The 20,155-nt window shown below is 37.3% G+C and overlaps 2 pseudogenes; both read left to right on the top strand.

Moving 5' to 3' along the window:
* The first annotated feature begins 585 nt into the window (after positions 1-585).
* On the top strand, positions 586-3,466 carry LOC134486322 (stress-70 protein, mitochondrial-like; annotated as a pseudogene).
* On the top strand, positions 18,691-19,638 carry Olr521-ps (olfactory receptor pseudogene 521; annotated as a pseudogene).

Here is a 20,155-nt window from a genome sequence, read left to right as displayed (position 1 = left end):
TATTTATAATAGCCAGGAAAGAACCCAGATGTCCTTGAACAGAGGAATGGATAAAGAAACTGTGGAAAATTTACACAATGGAATACTACTCAGGTATTAAAAACAATGACTTCATGAAATTCTTAGGCAAGTGGAAGGAACTAAAAAATATCGTACTGTGTGAGGTAACCCAATCACAAAAGTACATACATGGCATGTACTCACTGATAAGTTGATATTAGCCCAAACGCTTGAAATATTCAAGATACAATTCACCAAACACATGAAGCTGAAGAAGTAACTCCTAAATTTGACTGCTTCAGAGCTTCTTAGAAGGGGGAACAATAATATGCAAAGGAGAAAATAAAAGAAAAAATATAAAGGTACACACCTTTAAACCCAGGAAGTAAGAGGCAGGTGGGATTCTGTGAGTTTAAGGTCAAGAATTATCAATATATCCAGTTCCAGGACAACCTGGGCTACATAAAGAAACCTCGTCTCAAATACAGATAGAAATAAAATCTCTTTAAATTAAAAAATAGAACTTTACATTCAACTCACTAGGAATACATAAATATTTCCTTTCAGTATATATATGTTAACTGAATGCCTACTCCACACGTAGGCAAATATCATTCCACATCTATTCCCTGCTACTATTTTTTAAAATATTAACTGTCTTCCAAAATATGTGATGACTAGCTTGCTTGCTTTTCTTCTTGAATATGAATAATGTCTTCATTAATTTTCCTATTTAATTCCAATTCCTTAAAATTGAATAATTTTTAAATTATACTGTAAAATTCAGTAAATTCAACATTCAATTCAGTAGCGATATTTATGTTGAGAAATTCCCTCCAGTGAATAAAAATGTAGACTGGTACAAACATAAATGTTATATTTTCCATCAAAACTTATCAAAAAATAAAGAAGACACTTCATATTCACCAAAGAAAAAATCCACCAGGATGAATTTTCAATCCTGATTATATATGATCAACATGCAAGGCCCCTACATTGATAAAGGAAACATTACTAAAACTCAAATAATACACTGCACCTCACACAATAGTAGTAGGTAATTTCAATACCCCAATCTTAGCAATGGACAGATCATGGAAATAGAAATTAAATACAGACACAGAGAAACTAACAGAAGTTATGAACCAAATGGCTTTAACAGATATCTATGGAATATTTCATCCTAAAACAAAAGAATATACCTTTTTCTCAGCACCTCATGGTATCTTCTCCAAAACCGATGATATAATTGATCACAAAAAAGGCCTCAACAGATACAAGAATGCTGAAATAAACCCATGCATCCTATCAGATCACCATGGGCAACGGCTTGCCTTCAATAACAAAAAAAAATGACACAAAGCCCACATTCACATGAAAGCTGAACAACACTCAATTCAATGATAACTTGGTCAAGGTAGAAATGAAGAAAGAAATTAAAAACTTTTTAGAGTTTAATGATAATGAAGTCACAACATACCCAAAATTATGAGATACAAAGAAAGCAGTACTAAGGAGGAAAACACACAGCTGTGAGTGCCTCCAAAATGAAACTGGAGAGAGCATACAATAGCTGCTTGACTCACAGTGACAGGCCACTAAGGATGCTGGCCAGATATCTGGGCTAAACATGCTCCGAGTGATCAACGAGCCTACAGCTGCTGCTCTGGCTCACGGTCTGGACAAATCCGAAGATAAAGTCATTGCTGTGTATGATTTCGATGGAGGAACCTTTGATATTTCTATCCTAGAAATTCACAAAGGAGTGTGTGAGGTGAAATCCACCAATGGGGACACTTTCTTAGGAGGTGAAGACTTTAACCAAGGTTTATTACGGCACATTGTCAAGGAGTTCAAGAGGGAGACAGGGGTTGATTTGATCAAAGACAGCATGGCACTTCAGAGAGTTCGGGAAGCTGCTGAGAAGGCTAAATGTGAGCTCTCCTCATCTGTACAGACTGACATCAACTTGCCATACGTTACAATGGATGCAATGGATGCTTCTGGACCAAAGCATTTGAATATGAAGTTGACTCGAGCTCAGTTTGAAGGCATTGTCACAGATCTAATCAAGAGAATTATTGCTCCGTGTCAGAAAGCTATGCAGGATGCAGAAGTCAGCAAGAGTGACATAGGAGAAGTGATTCTGGATGGTGGCATGACGAGGATGCCCAGGTTCAGCAGACTGTGCAAGATCTTTGTGGCAGAGCCCTGAGTAAAGCTGTTAATCCTGATGAGGCTGTAGCCATTGGAACTGCCATTCAAGGGGGTGTGTTGGCTGGTGATGTTACAGATGTGCTACTCTTGGATGTCACTCCCCTCTCTCTAGGTATTGAGACACTGGGAGGTGTTTTTACCAAGCTTATTAATAGGAACACCACTTTTCCAACCAAAAAGAGCCAGGTGTTTTCTACTGCTGCTGATGGACAAACTCAAGTAGAGATTAAAGTGTGTCAGGGGAAAGAGAGATGGCCGGAGACAACAAACTTTTAGGCCAGTTCACTTTGATTGGAATTCCCCCAGCCCCTCGTGGAGTGCCTCAGATTGAAGTTCCATTTGACATCGATGCAAATGGGATTGTGCACATTTCTGCCAAAGATAAAGGGACAGGACGAGAGCAACAGATTGTAATCCAGTCTTCTGATGGATTAAGCAAAGATGATATTGAAAATATGGTTTAAATTCAGAGAAGTATGCTGAAGAAGACCAGAGAAAGAAGGAACGTGTTGAAGCACTTAATATGGCTGAAGGAATTATTCATGACACAGAAACGAAGCCTGCTGACGAGTGCAACAAGCTAAAGGAAGAGACTTCCAAAATGAGAGAACTCCTTGCTCGAAAGGACAGTGAAACAGGAGAAAACATTAGGCAGGCGGCATCTTCCCTTCAGAAGGCATCATTGAAACTCTTAGAAATGGCATATTAAAAGATGGCATCTGAACGGGAAGGTTCTGGAAGTTCTAGCACTGGGGAACAGAAGGAAGATCAGAAGGAAGAAAAACAGTAAGAGTGGCAGTGCATTGTGGAGCCAGGACAACATACTATGAAGCTTGGGAGTAAAGGAACTTCCTGAACAGAAAAGGGGCAAACTTCAGTCTTTTTAATGTATCTTTGCAGTATTCTATATATAATTTCCTTAATATATAAATCCAGTGACAATAGCTATAACTCATTTAATGGTAATAAAGTCAGCAATAGCAGTTCACTGTTATGTAACTAGCCTGCTGTTTTCAGCTGCACGTAAAGGGGTGGGATGGGGCTGTGTACCAATCATTATTAGGTAAATCTGGTTTGTGCTGAAGTAGCTACATTTTCAAGATGGAAGCCCATTTCACATGCAGTAGAGGTAAGCTATCATGGACCTTGAATTGAGATCATATGCAGATGCTTGTTGACCAAGAGCACTGCTATAAGTGACCTGTGTGTACATTTGCTCCTTCAACTGATGCCATGCAAGACTAAACACTCTGTGCCATGTTCTATAGGTGCAGAAGATAGGTCAATGGATAACAGCTGTGTTAGCCATAACTTAAAGTGTTCTATCGAGAATTATACAAGCCTCTCATGGGCCTAAGGCATACTTCTCCAGCTACCCTCTTGGGTGGCCAATGTCTGACATCTATATTCTTGATGATTGTTCCTTTTTCATCCATTCTGGATCATTTTTTTAAAATAAAATTCTGAAAGCCTCTTGATCTCCTTTGAGAATGGTAGTAGCTCAAGGACTATGACTGTACCATCAGGTTTGTAAATAGAGGTAAAACCTGAACATTGGCTAAAAGGTTGAACAAATTAAACATGAGGAGGAACTAATAACATGTTGGCATGTATGCTGGATGTGGAAGCCCACTCAGGAAGCAGTGTGAAGCCAGGCGGGGCTACACAATGAGACACCCTGTCTAAATAAAATACTGGCATAAACATAAAAAAATAATCTCTAAAACAAAAGAAGCAAATACACCCAAGAGGAATAGACTGCAGGAAATTATCAAACTCAGGGCTGAAATCAACCAAGCAGAAAGAAAAAAAAACAATACAAAGAATTAACAAAAACAGGAGCTGTTTCTTTGAGAAAATCAACAAGATAGATAAACCCTTAGCTAGATTAGCCAAAGAGCATGAGACAGTCTCCAAATTAACAAAATCAGAAATGAAAAGAGAGACATAAAACAGAATCTGAGGACCATCCAAAAATGATCAGATCCTACTACAAAAGCCTATATTCACAAAACTAGAAAATATAGATGAAATGGACAATTTCCTAGTGATAAACCAGGTATCAAAGTTAAATCAGGATCAGAAAAATATTCTAAACAGTCCCATGACTCCTAAAGAAATACAAGTCCTTATTTTTTAAATCTTTTTCTTATATAAATTTCTTTACTGACATTTCAAATGTTATTCCCCTTCCCTGTTTCCTGTCCATAAGCTCCCATCCCCTCCCTTCCCCCTCCCCCATATGGGTATTCCCTTACTGCCCTCCCCATATTACTCTGCACTGGGGTCCAACCATAGCAGGACCAAGAGCTTCCCCTTCTACTGTTGTCCCAGTAAGTCTATTCTGTGCTACCTATGCACTTGGAACCCTGGGTAAGTCCATGTATAGTCTTTCAGTAGTAGTTTAGTTCCTGGAAGCTCTGGTTGGTTGGCATTTTTGTTTTTATGGGGTTGCAAGCTCCTTCAATTCTTTCAATACTTCCTCTAATTCTGCCCCCCCAAGGGGGTCCTTTCTCAGTACACTGGTCTGCTGCTAGCATTGACCTCTGTATTAGACATGCTCTGGATGTGACTCTCAGGAGAGATCTATCTATGGTTCCTTCCAGCATGCAATTTTTAGCTTCATCAATCTTATCTAGTTTTGGTGGCAGTGTGTGTGTGTGTGTGTGTGTGTGTGTGTGTGTGTGTGTGTGTGTGTGTTTGTGTATGTGTGTGCGTGTGTGTGTATATATGGGGTCACATGTGGGTCAGGCTCTGAATGGCCATTCCTGAGTCACTGCTCTAATCTTAGCTTCCATATGCACTCCTATTAATATTTTTCCCCTTTTAAGGAGTGGGAGCATGGGCATTTGGTCATCCTTCTTCTTGAGCTACCTGTGGTCTGTGGTCTGTGAATTGCATCCTGGATAATTCGAGCTTTTTAGCTAATATCCACTTATCAATGAGTGCATATCAAGTGTGTTTTTCTGTGATTGAGCAATCTCACTCAGGATGATATTTTCTAGTTCATTTCATTTGCCTATGCCTTTCATGAAGTTATTGTTTTTGATAGGTGAGTAGTACTCCACTGTGTAGATGTATGACAGTTTTTGAATCCATTCCTCTGTTGAAGGGCATCTGGGTTCTTTCCAGTGTCTGGCTATTACAAATAAGACTGCTATGAACATAGTGGAGTATGTGTATTTATTGAATGTTGGAGTATCTTTTGGGTACATGCCCAGGAGAGGTACAGCTGGGTCCTCAGGTAATGTAATGTCCAATTTTCTGAGGAACCTCCAGACTGATTTCCAGACTGGTTGTTCCAGTTTGCAATCCCACCAACAATGGAGGAGTGTCCCTCTTTCTCCACATCCTCACAGGATCTTCTGTCACCTGAGTTTATTATCTTAGCCATTCTGACAAGTGTGAGGTGGAATCTCAGGGTTGTTTTGATTTGCATTTCCCTGATGAATAAGGATGTTGAACATTTCTTTAGGTCCTTTTCAGCCATTTGAAAATCCTCAGCTGAGAATGTTTTGTTTAGCTCTCATTTTTAATAAGGTTATTTGGCTCTCTGTAGTCTAACTTCTTGATTTCTTTGTATATTTTGAATATTAGCCCTCTATCAGAAGTAGGATTGGTAAAGATCTTTTCCCAATCTGCTGGTTGCCGCTTTGTCCTAATGACAGTCTTTTGCCTTAAAAAGCTTTGCAGTTTTATGAGGTCACACATTTCGATTCTTGATCTTAGAGCACAAGCCATTGGTGTTTTGTTCAGGAAATTTTCCCCAGTGCCCATGTGTTCTAAATTCTGCCCCACTTTTTCTTCTATTAGTTTGAGCGTATCTGGTTTGATGTGGAGGTGTTTTATCCACTTGGACTTAAGTTTTCTTCTACATGCTGACCTCCATTTGAAACAGCACCATTTGTTAAAAATGCTTTCTTTCTTCTTTAGGATGGTTTTAGCTCTTTTGTCGAAGATCAAATGACCATAGGTGTATGAGTTCATTTCTGGGTCTTCAATTCTGTTCCACTGATCTATCTACCTGTCTCTGTAACAATACCATACAGTTTTTATGGCTATTGCTCTGTAATACTGCTTGAAGTCAGGGATGGTGATTCCCCCAGACGTTCTTTTATTGTTCAGTATAGTTTTCACTATCCTGGGTTTTTGTTATTCCAAATGAATTTGCAAATTGCTTTTTCTATCTCTATAAAGAGTTGAGTAGGAATTTTGATGGGGATTGCATTGATTCTGTAGATTGCTTTTGGAAAAATTGCCATCTTTACTATATTAATCCTGCCAATCCATGAACATGGAAGATATTTTCAACTTCTGAGATCTCCCTCAATTTCTTTCTTCAGAGACTTGAAGTTCTTGTCATATAGATCTTTCATTTGCTTGGTCAAAGTCACACCAAGATATTTTATATTATTTGGGACTATTGTTAAGGGTCTCATTTCCATAATTTCTTTCTCAACCTGTTTATCCTTTGAGTAGAGAAAAGCTCCAGATTTGTTTGAGTTAAGTTATACCCCGACACATTGCTGAAGTTGTTTATCAGGTTAAGCAATTCTCTGGTGAAACTTTTGGGGTCACTTAAGTACACTATCATATCATCTGCAAATAGTGATATTTTGATTTCTTCCCTTCCAATTTGAATCCCTTTGACTTCCTTTTGTTGTCTGATTGCTCTGGCTAGAACTTCGAGTACTATATGTAATAAGTAGGGAGAGAGTGGCCAGCCCTGTCTAGTCCCTGATTTTACTGGGATTGCTTCAAGCTTCTCTCCATTCAGTTTGATGTTAGCTACTGGTTTGCTGTGTAATGCTTTTACTATGTTTAGATATGGGCCTTGAATTCCTGATCTTTCCAGACTTTTATCATGAATAAAAGTGTTGAATTTTGTCAAATTCTTTCTCAGCTTCTAATAAAATGATCATGTGGTTCTTATCTTTGAGTTTGTTTATATAATGGGTTGCATTGACAGATTTTCATATATTACCATCCCTGCATCCCTGGGATTAAGCCTACTTGATCATGTTCAATGATCATTTTGATGGGTTCTTGGAATCAGTTTGCAAGAATTTTATTGAGTATAAATATTCAATACTTCATAAGGGAAAATGGTCTGAAGTTTTCTTTCTCTGCTGGGTCTTTGTGTGGTTTCAGTATAATAGTAATTGTGGCTTCCTAGAAGGAATTTGGTAGTGCTCAGTCTGTTTCTATTTTGTGGAATAGTTTGGACAGTACTGGTATGAGGTCGAAGAAGTCTTTAATTTCTTTCTTTATTCCTTTGTTGACCAAGTTGTCATTGAGTAGAACATTGTTCAACTTCCATGTATATGTGGGCTTTCTGTCATTATTGTTGTTACTGAAGTCCAGTCTTAGTGTGTGGTGATCTGATAGGATGTTATGGATTATTTCTATATTCCTGTATCTGTTGAGGTCTGTTTTATGACTGATTATATCGTCAATTTTGGAAAAAGGTTCCATGAGGTGCAGAGAAGAAGGTATATTCTTTTGATTGATGATGGAATGTTCTATAAACATCTGTTAAATTCATTTGGTTCATAACTTCTGTTAGTTTCTCTATGTCTCTGTTTAATTTCTGTTTTCATGATCTGTCCATTGATGCGAGTTTGGTGTTGAAATCTCCTACTATTATTGTGTGAGGTACAATGTGTGCTCTGAGCTTTAGTAAGGTTTCTTTTATGAATGTAGGTACCCTTGCATTTGGAGTATAGATATTTAGGATTGAGAGTTCAGCTTAGTGGATTCTTCCTTTGCTGTATATGAAGTTTCCTTCTTTATCTTTCTTAATGACTTTCGGTTGAAAGTTAAAGTCTTCCAACCAAAGAAGGCCCAGTGCCAGACCATTTTAGTGCTGAAACCTTTCAGAACTTCATAGAAGACCTAATTCCAGAACTCTCCAAACTATTCCACAAAATTGAAACAGAAGGAACACTACCCAATTCATTCTATGAAGCCACTATTATGCTATACCCAAAACCCAGAAAGACCCAAAAATGAAAGAGAACTTCAGACTATGTTCTCCTTTGAATATCGATGCAAAAATTCTCAGTAAAATTCTTGAAAACCAAATTCAAGCACACATCAAAATAAACAGTCATAATGATCAAACAGGCTTCATCCCAGGAATGCAAGGATGGTTCGTTATATGGAAATTTATCAATGTAATCCACTACATAAATGAACTCCAAGAAAAAGTAACCACATGATTATCTCATTAAATGCAGAGGAAGCATTTGGCAAAATCAAACAACCCTTCATGTTAAAAGTCTTAGAAAAACCAGAAAATGTAGGCCTGTTCCTTAACATAGCAAAAGCAATTTAGAGAAAACCAGTAGCCAACATCAGACTAAATGGAGAAAAATATGAAGCATTCCCACTAAAACCAGGGACTATATAAGGCTGTACACTCTCTCCCTACTTCTTCAATATGATATTCAAAGTTCTAACCAGAGGAAGCAGACTACAGAAGGAGGTCAAAGAGCTACAAATTGAAAAGGAAGAATAAAAATATCACTATTTGTAGATAATATGATAGTATAAATAAATGATCTAAAAAAGTTCAACCAGAGAACTACTATTCCTACTAAACAACTTCAGCAAAGTGGTTGGATATAAAATTTACTCAAACAAATCAGTAGTTTTCTTCTACTCAAATAATAAACAGGCTGACAAAGAAATTAGTGAAACAACACCCTATGCAACAATCAAAAATAATTTAAAATACATGGGTATGACTCTAAACTAACAGGTGAAAAATATGTATGGCAAGAAGTTCAAATCTCTAAAGAAAGAAATTGAACTCAGAATTGGAAAGATTTCCAATGCTTCTGGAATGGCAGGATTAATATTGGAAAAGTAACCATCTTGCCAAAAGCAATCTACAGATTCAATGCAGTGCCCATCAAAATTCTACCACAATTTTTCATAGAGTTAGAAAGAGCAATTTGCAAATTCATTTGTAATAACAAAAATCCCAGGATAGTGAAAAATATTCTCAACAATAAAAGAACTTCTGGGTAAATCACCACCCCTGATCGCAAACTGTATTACAGAAAAATATTAATAAAATCTGTATTGTATTTGTAGAGACAGGCAGTTAGATCAATGGAATAGAATTGAAGACTCAGAAATGAACTCAAATACATATAGTCACTTGATCTTTGAAAAATGAGTAAAGCCATGCAGTGGAAAAAAGATAGTATTTTCAGCAAATGGCGCTGGGTCAACTAGAATTCAGCATGTAGAAGAATGCAAATCAATACTTTCTTATCACTCTGTGCAAAGCTCACGTCTAAGTGGATCAAGGCCCTCCACAAAAAAACAGATACAGTCAAAATGATAGAAGAAAAAGTGAAGAAGAGTCTCAAACAAATGGGCACTGGGAAAATATCCTGAAAAGAACACCAATGGCTTATGCTCTAAGATCAATAATCAAGAAATGAGACCGCTTAAAATTGCAAAACTTCTGTAATGCAAAGGATATTGTCTTTAGGATAAAACAGCAACCAACATATTGGGAAAAGTTCTTTACCAATCCTACATCCAATAGAGGGATAGTATACAATGTATACCAAGAACTCATGATGTTAAACTCCAGTGAATCAAATAACACTATTAAAAATGGGGTACACAAAAAGTTCCACCAGAGAACGACTAAACCTGATAAACAACTTCAGAAAAGTAGCTGGGTATAAAATTAACTCAAATAAATCAGTAGCCTTCCTCTACACAAAAGAGAAACAAGCCAAGAAAGAAATTAGGGAAACAACACCCATCATAATAGTGCCAAATAATATAAAATACCTCCGTGTGATTTTAACAAAGCAAGTAAAAGATCTGTACAATAAGAACTTCAAGCCTCTGAAGAAAGAAATTGAAGAAGACCTCAGAAGATGGAAAGATCTCCCATGCTTATGGATTGGCAGGATTAGTATAGTAAAAATGGCCATTCTACCAAAAGCGATCTACAGATTCAATGCTGTCCCGCACTATCGTCTCGCTAGCAAGAACGCACGCGGACACCAGGATCCTTCTGCAGCAAAGCGTTTATTGCATCTTGAAGAGGAGAGACACCGTGGCCCCAGAGAGTATTAGCTTTATATCCCCCAAAGCAATGTGTTCCTTCCTGATTGGCCGCATAGCCGTGATCTCATTGACACACCCCGGGGTGGGCAAAGACTTGGCACGAACACACCCTTGCGCATGTGCACTGCATCCTTTGGGGTGGACAACAGCTGTGCCCTGTACTAACAGACAACAGCTGCTACGGGTGGCTACCAACATCTCCCCCTCTCAAATAATATAAAGAACAAGTTCGATCAATCATTGGGCTCTTGTAGGACCCTCAGGGTTCGAGACCTTGAATGGATGTGACAAGGGCAAGGTACCTTCCTGCTTGCAATGGGACTAACACTGCAGGGTGCAAAGGCTACCTTTAGGTGTAGGACACCCAATCCTGGTACAATGTCTCAAAGGACTCAGGGTGCATGGGCTGTCTGAACACAATCCCATTGTCAATCCTCAAGCATATTTAACCAAATTGAGGGAGATGAGCCCACATCAAGTGCTGCAAGGGCCTGCGCAATGACCACTTTGTCACGTTGCTGTTGGACACGTAGCTTACACACAAGCCATAGCATAAACACTATCCCTCTGCACAAAAGCATGCCAACCCCAATTATTCCCGCCCACTCCTTGAAGTGGGTCGTGGCAGATGTGATCCAGGAAGATAGTCCCTCTGCGAAAGAAGCATCAACTCTTGTGGAATTCACGGTTACAATGGCCACACGCAGCTGCTCCATCAAATTGTCAAATTCACTAGTCCAATTTCTTTGGCTGTCGAGACGGCGTAGGCCCCTCCTGTCTGGCCGGCCACCAGCCAGAAATCCAGGTGGCATTCAGCTTTTACAGGGCCCAGATGAATCCCGTGGCAAATTAAACCACGCTGCAGTCTGATTCTTATCTAACGGCAAAAGGGGCAAAAAACTTTGGAAAGCAAAACTCAACCTCCAACAAATAATCTAGTCTCCAAAATCCAGTCTCCAAGACACCGAGTCTATACAAGGTTCGACTGTCAATTCTTACATATGAATGCATGATGGTGTGGTCTCCAATACCTCAACAAAGAGACATTGCCCTTAAAATCTTTTAGAAGCTTGGTTTCTAAGATAAGAGTTCCATAAAAATATTGCCCCAGTTTAGACCTGTTTCCCTAGATTGGCTCATGCCACATGTTGTCTAGAATAACTCCATACAAATTAACAGTTTTATGTCAAATTTGTTACCAATGTTACACTTTTTTTCTCAAATTTCTGTTACCAATGTTACATTTTTTAGCCATATCCAATAACATAAACCCAATAGTCCATAACCAAGGCATTTAGAGAATAATTATACATTTAGAACCAATCAGAAACAAAATTGAAGTGGCTACACATATCTTCAATATTTAGACCAAACACCATTATGACTTTTCTAGCTGTGATTTTAAAAGAAGCACCTTGTCACCTGCTAAGTCTAATAATCAACTCATGCAGACGCTCATCCCCGGCCAGCTTCTCCAGCTGACCCAGGCTCCTAATACAGGTGCAAGGCTCCAAGGGCTGATTGAACTGCTTTTTATTCATTTGTTCCTTTTTTGAAACGAGTTAAAATCAAATCAAGGTGTGAACGACCAGCAGATAAAGGTTTTTTTTTTTGTTTGTTTGTTTGTTTTTTTAATTCACAGCTGAGGAATGCCGAATGGCTGAGAAACACCTAAAGAAATGTTCAACATCTTTAGTCATAAGGGAAATCCAAATAAAACAACCCTGAGATTTCACCTCCCACTAGTGAGAATGGCTAAGGTCAAAAACTCCGGTGACAGAAAATGCTGACAAGGATGTGGAGAAAGAGGAACACTCCTCCATTTTGGTGGGACTGCAGACTGCTACAACCATTCAGGAAATCAGTCTGGAGGTTCCTCAGAAAATTGGACATTGAGCTACCTGAGGACCCAGCTATACCTCTCTTGGGCATATGCCCAAAAGATGCCCCAACATATAACAAAGACAAATGCTCCACTATGTTCATAGCAGCCTTATTTATAATAGCCAGAAGCTGGAAAGAACCCAGATGCCCTTCAACAGAGAAATGAATACAGAATATGTGGTACATCTACACAATGGAATATTACTCAGCTATCAAAAACAATGACTTTATGAAATTCATAGGCAAATGGTTGGAACTGGAAAATATCATCCTGAGTGAGGTAACCCAATCACAGAAAAACACACACGGTATGCACTCATTGATAAGTGGATATAAGACCAAATGCTTGAATTGCCCTCGATGCACAGAACATATGAAACTCAAGACGGATGATCAAAATGCAAATGGTTCACTCCTTAAAAGGGGAACAAGAATACCCTTGGCAGGGAATAGGGAGGCAAAGATTAAAACAGAGGCAGAAGGAACACCCATTCAGAGCCTGCCCCACATGTGGTCCATACATATACAGCCACCCAATTAGACAAGATGGGTGAAGCAAAGAAGTGCAGGCTGACAGGAACTGGATATAGATCTCTCCTGAGAGACACAGCCAGAATACAGCAAATACAGAGGCAATTGCAGGCAGCAAACCACTGAACTGAGAACGGGACCCCCATTGAAGGAATCAGAGAAAGGACTGGAAGAGCTTGAAGGGGCTGGAGACTCCATATGAACAACAATGCCAACCAACCAGAGCTTCCAGGGACTAAGCCACTACCCAAAGGCTATACATGGACTGACCCTTGGCTCCAACCTCATAGGTAGCAATGAATAAACTAGTAAGAGCACCAGTGGAAGGGGAAGCCCTTGGTCCTGCTAAGATTGAACCCCCAGTGAACATGATTGTTGGGGGGGAGGGTGGTAATGGGGGGAGGATGGGGAGGGAAACACCCGTATAGAAGGGGAGTGGGAGGGGTTAGGGGATGTTGGCCCAGAAACCGGGAAAGGGAATAAAAGTCGAAATGTACATAAGAAATACTCAAGTTAATAAAGAAAAAAAGCAAAATAATGGGGTACAGATCCAAAAATAATTTCAGTCAAGCAATATCGAATGGCTGAGAAGCACCTAAACAGATGTTCAATATCCTTAGTCATCAGGGAAATGCAAATCAAAACAAAACTGAGATATCATCTCATACCAGTCAGAATGGTTAATATAAAAAATTCAGGTAACAACAGATGCTGGTGAGGATATGATGACACCTTGTTGGTGGGATTGCAATCTGGAACAACCACTCTGGAAATCAATCTGTACATTCTCAGAAATTTGGACATAGTACTATCTGAGGGCATAGCTATAACACTCTTGGGCATATACACAAAAGATAACTCTAACGTATACCAAGGACAAATTCTCCACCTTATTCAGTCTCATTTATAATAGACAGAAGCTGGAAAGAACCCATATGGATTTCAAGAGAGGAGTGGATACAGAAAAAGTTGTACATGTACACAATGAAGTACTACTCACCTCTTAAAACCAATTACTTCCTGAAATTCATAGTGAAATGGATGGAACTAGAAAGTATTATCCTGAGTAAGGTAACACAATCCCCAAAAAATACCCATACATACTCACTGATAAATATATATTAGCCCAAAAGCTCGTTTTTCCCATGATCCTATCCACAGATTACATGAAGTTCAAGAAGAATGACCATCTTAGAAGGGTAACAAAAATACTCATAGGAGGAGACATGAAGACAAAGATTGGAGTAGAAATCTAAGGAATGGCCATTCAGAGTCTTCCTCTCCTGGAGATCTAGCCCATATACATACAGTCACCAAAGCCAGACAATATTGCTGATGCCAAGAAGTACGTACTGATAGGAGATTGATATAGCTATCTCCTGAGAGGTTCTACCAGAGCATGACAAATATAGAGGTGAATGCTAGCAGCCAACTATTGAACTGAGAATTTGGTCCCCATTAGAGGAGAAAGTATTGAAGGAGCTGAAGGTGCTTACAACCCCATAAGAACAATAATAACAAACAACCAGAGCTCCCAGGGACTAAACCAACACCCAAAGAGTACACATGGACAGAGCCATGGCTCCAGCTGCATATGTAGCAGAAGATGGCCTTGCTGGGCACCAAAGGGAGGAGAAGCTCTTGGTCCTGCCAAGGCTCAAACTCCCAGTGTAGGAGAATGTCAGTGTAGGGAGGTAGAAAGGTGCGTGGTTGGGTGGGAAAAAAGGGGATATCATTTGAAATGTAATTAAAAATTATCTAATTAGAAAAAGAAAAAGAACTATAAAATTTATTTTCTTAAAAGCTATTTGGAGGCACTACTGTGCCATAAAATTAACTGAAGCTACATATTGTGGGATTAGATTTGCTATGACAATTTTTTTTTCTGTTTGCTAATGACAAAAATATCTAATAATTTAAAAAATATTGATGTATTATTTTTACTGTATTAACTTGCAAACAAAATATTTTGTACCATTTTCCTCAATTTCTCATAGTTTTGATAAGGTTTTAATTTTATAAAGGAATAAATTTAATCAAATTTAATCAAAAAAGAGAAATGGTAATATTTTGATTGAATATTTTTCTTGAATGATCTGTGCCTGTTGCAAACTGAAATATCCATAATCATTGGTGATTACCTGTGACATAAGAAAACTAATTAAGTTATAGCTAAAAATTATACTGGTTTATTAATTTTTGGAGTTGTAGGTTCTCCAAGATCTATAACTTAATTCTATCTTCAATGCTGTCTAGGTGTTTAGACCAGGCATCGGTACTTTATTGCTGTTTCAATCTTATATACAATTTGAAAACTTTTCGTTACTGCGATGATTTGTGTGCCACTAATGCACCATTAGGTGTGTTGCTTTTGTTGATGTTGTCGCTGCTGCTCCTTTGTTTTTCCATTCTGTTTCTTGCTGTGGCTCAAAGATATCATAGATGTTGGTTGCTGCCCTTCTCTCTTTCTTCTCTTTTCTTTCTTTTCTTTTCTTCCTTTCTTTCTTTACTTTCTCTTCTTTTCTTTTCTTCTTCCTTCCCTTCTTTCTTTCTTTCTTTCTTTCTTCTTTTTGTTGCTGCCTTTCATTAAAGGTTGTAAAGCACCTTCTCATACCAAGAAACCTAGTTCCTAGAGAGGAGACATTTTGTTAGTTTTGTCTCAGGCTCCTCTGGGACCTGTGTCTTCAGTCCATGGTGTCTTCAACAATAAGAACTTTGGGGGGTGGATAGGGAGGGAAACACCCTTATAGAAAGGAGGCAGGAGTTTTTAGGGGGTTGGTGGACAGGAAACTGAGAAAGGAAATAACATTTGAAATGTAAATAAGAAATACCCTATTAAAAAAAGAATCATTATTGAAAAAAATGCCATAATGTTTCTACATGAAACAAACAAGCAAACAAACAAACAACAACAACAAAAAAACAAACAAACAAAAAACCAAGTAAAACCAATAGGAACTTTGACTTCTTAAGGAAACTAGTGAAAATATTAAGACCCTTTATTATTGTCTCTCAGACAACCCTGATTAACAAGTATAATGTATTACTTCTTGCACCTGATGTAGTTTTTGCTAAATGGTCATTGAGGTTTGGAAGAAACATTTTCAGCCAGATCAGAATATATCATATTAAGTAAATGTTTGGTTATATATAAGTTTATATGTATTGTAAGTATTTTTAGGTAAATATTTAAATGTATTTTTCCTTTTTTCGGGGGGAGTAGATCTGAGTTTATTGCCCAGCCAAAATCTTTTTGTTTCTCCATCTTCATTAACTTGGGTATTTCTTATTTACATTTCAGTAATGTAATTTCAGTTGGTCAGTTTCCAGGCCAACATCCCCCAACCCTTCCCCTTCCCCTTCTATATAGGTGTTCCCCTCCCCATCCTCTCCCTATTACCGCCCTCCCCACAAAAATCACATTCACTGGGGGTTCAATCTTGGACCAAGGGCTTCCCCTTCCACTGGTGCTCTTACTAGGCTATTCATTGCTACCTAGGCCGTTGGAGCCCAAGGTCAGTCCATGTATATTCTTTGGGTAGTGGCTTAGTCCCTGGAAGCTCTGGTTGGTTGGCATTTTCTTATAATATTATCAGACATCCTTCCTCCTATCATTCTACCCTTTTTTATCTTCCTAACCTTCCATATTTATTTTATACTCTTTTGCAATTGAAGCTTGTTTCTCCCAACAGATCACTTGTACACTGTCATTTCCTTCTCCTTTGCTCCCTATTCCTCCAGAATCTCAATGTTCCCATTTTTCCCCCAGGTTCTTCAGTTAATCATGGATATATAGTAACATCTTATGATCTGAAATTAGGAGGCTCAGATGAGAAAGAACATGAGCATGAGGCATATATCTTTCTAGATATAAATTAATAATGTACCTGATTCTACATGATTTTTGATAGTTCCATTCATTTTCTTGGAAGCTTTGTGATTTTATTTTCTTAGAATTGAATAACATCGCTAGTGAATATGTGTCAAATTTTCATTATCCATTCATCAGTTGAAGAACACACAGATTTTTCTTTTCTTTTCTTTGTTGGTTTTTAATTTCCTAGATATTTTCAATAGAGCAAGAATGAGCATGGCTGGTAGACTGTTGTATTGTATCATGTGCAGTCATTAGGCTACATGTCAAAGAGTGGAATGGCTTCCCATATCCACGATGGCATATTATTTTGTTCAGCTCATGTTAAGCAGACCTTTTGAAGGGAATTTATAAGTTTAGCTTGCAATACCTTAAGGACACAATTCTCATAACAAATCCCTGATTTCTTTGACCCTTCTAATATTTCTATCCTGTGTTTTTGAAATAATTCATGAACCTTAGCCTTGAATTGTTTTGTTAATTTATTAGTTTGGACTGGGCTCCTGAACAGTACAATTACATAGGTTGTAATTTCCTGTGGTGTTATCTTACCACTGCAAAGGAAAGTTCCTTGATGAGAGGTGAGAAATACATTTACCAGTGATAAGACCACAGATTTTATTGTTTTTAATCAACATATTTTAACTCTAGCAAAATCATTTAATTTAATACTTTTCTAACAATATTTATATTATACAACAATGATCTTAACAAAGTAAGCATTTTACATTTAAAAAATAAGTTTCCCTTCTATCCACACTTCTTAAAAATGTCATGAGTAGAATGTTGTATCAATATGATGTTATAAATTAAATGAATTAATGAGACTGAATAAATGTAGCTCATCAGAATAAACAGTTAATATGTTGTTTTTTATAAGGTTGTCAGGAATAAGCAAAATGATTGGTGAATTAGTCCTTTGACCCTAGTCCTTGAAAGCTTGCCAATAAACTTGGCTTGGAAACTGCCTCCTGAGAATGACCATGTTGCATGATGCTCATGACATTACGTGATAATTCCCACAGTCATAATCTAGAGAGAAAATCACAGACTTTGGTCCTTATATATATACTCACACATGGAATGCATTCAAATGATAAATTTCCTTTAAAATTGATTTTGACAAAGACCTGATTTTTAAAAAAAATGATTACACAAAAGAATGTAAAAAGAAATACCAAGGAAAACCAAAAATCTAGGCCAGATGTGTTCAGATCTTTATGTAAACTTTCTATTTCAATTGTGGAAAAATTTGGGAGTTGAATGTTTTCAGACACATGATTTTGGAAATATTTTCCCCGTATTTTCTCTGGCAAATTTGGCATGGAGAGTAAGCATTTTTAAAATTGTAAAGGTTGAAGCAAATAAAGATTATATTTTAAAGTATATGTGTACACATATAATTTGCATGTACAAAAGTAACAGGATTGTGGCAAACTTAGAGTGGATGGAAGGAGATTATACTGGTGATCATTCATAACTTTATAAAATAATTTTAGTTAAGATTTGTTTGGAATTGTCAGAAGATAACCCAGTTTTAAATACTTGTTTGTCTTAATATAGTCTATTAACTTTCAAAAAATATAGTAAGAGTTAATTGATATTGATAAGAGTTGGAAAATAATGAAGTTGTTTTCTATCTTTGTCAATTAACTGTGTGACATTTTATTTAAATTTATTGGACTAAGAATGTGACTAAGATCTTTTTATGTCTCACAATTTTAACATGATCATGGACTCAATGTGAATTTGTGTTGTGTTCAATGAATTCATACATTAACTGATTGTTTTCCATCTTCTAGTAAAAATATGGAAATAATATCAGCACATACATAACATTTCATGTAGTTTAAATTTTTAAAAAGAAATTATTTAGATTAGCACTAGTTTTCTTGGTTTTACAGCACATAATCACACTTATAATATTATAATCATATTATGCTTAACACTCCTATTTGGAAATCTAAATTTTCTAGTTTATATGGTCATTATTAAAGTACAGTTACAAACATGTCCACAAACATCTCTGTCACCATACAACAAATGCATTACCTTTGATTTCTCATCTTTTAGGATCGTTGACTATGAACACTTGGAATCACACAAATAAACCAGACTTCATCCTCATGGGATTGACAGATTCAAAAGAAATCCAGCTGGCTCTCTCTGTGCTGTTTCTGCTGATATACCTGGTCACTGTGCTGGGGAACACAGGCATGATGCTGATCATCCGTCTAGATGCTCGGCTTCACACTCCCATGTATTTCTTCCTCACACATCTGTCATTTCTTGACCTCAGTTACTCAACCGCCATCACACCAAAAACTTTAGAGAGCCTCCTAACAGCTAACAATACCATTTCCTACACAGATTGTTTCACCCAACTGTACATTTTTATCCTCTTAGCAGCTACTGAATGTTTTCTGCTCTCCTCAATGTCCTATGACCGCTACATAGCCATTTGTAACCCTTTACAGTACCCAGTTATTATGTCTTCACAGTGATGCCTTGCTCTCCTCACTGGTTCCTATGTAATTGGAGCTGTGGATTCCTCTGTCACTGTGTTTGGCATGATTAGCCTGAATTTCTGCAAGACCAACATCATCCATCATTTTTACTGTGACACATCTCCTCTTCTATCTCTGTCTTGCAGTGACACACATGTAGTTAAAATCATTATATTCATTTTTGCAGGTTCCACAATTCTGGGCTCCCTTATCACAATATCTGTATCCTATGTATCCATTCTTTCTACTATTTTGAAGATAAATTCCACTTCAGGAAAGCAAAAAGCTTTTTCTACCTGTGCTTCTCATCTTCTCGGAGTGACTGTTTTTTATAGCACTCTGATTTTTACTTATTTAAAGCCAAGTAAGTCCTATTCTTTAGGAAAGGATCAAGTAGCTTCTATTTTCTACACAATTGTGATCCCCATGCTAAATCCACTTATTTATAGTCTCAGAAACAAAGAAGTCAAAAGTGCTGTTGTTAGATTAGTGAAGAAGAGACAAGGATCTAGGAAGTTAAGATAACAGTGATATATATCATCAGTCACATTGTTTATACTTCCATGTTCCTTGGTGAGTCTCTACAGACAAGTACAATTGTTTTTATTTTGTCTATTTCTTTGGGTCTTCTCTTATACAAGCATAGATTGGTAATTTCCAAGAATGCAATTTTAGATGTCAGTTTCCCTGCTTGAATTTTATATAGTAAACTTGTCCTTTGCTTTGTTTTTTTTTTGTTTGTTTGTTTTTTGTTTTTGTTTTGTGTGAGTGTTTTGTTTTAAAGAATAACGCATTTGGAACTTAAGAAAATATTTTTAAAATTCTTAGAATCAGATCATATAAAATTTCAAATGTTAAATTTTTGATTAAATATAATGAGAAGTTAATTTAGGCAATGATTATTTTCAGGGGCAATGGCTATATTTTTAGAAATTACTCACCATATAATTTGAAGTCTATTTCTTTAGTAGTTTTTCACAAGAAACTAAATTTAGTATTAAGTTACTTCAGCAGTACAACATAAACAATAATTCCACATACA

Source organism: Rattus norvegicus, chromosome 3 (assembly GCF_036323735.1).
Source record: "Rattus norvegicus strain BN/NHsdMcwi chromosome 3, GRCr8, whole genome shotgun sequence".
Lineage (NCBI taxonomy): Eukaryota > Metazoa > Chordata > Mammalia > Rodentia > Muridae > Rattus > Rattus norvegicus.
The sequence above is the reverse complement of the archived record's forward strand: the minus strand, read 5'-3'. Positions and strand labels throughout refer to the sequence as shown.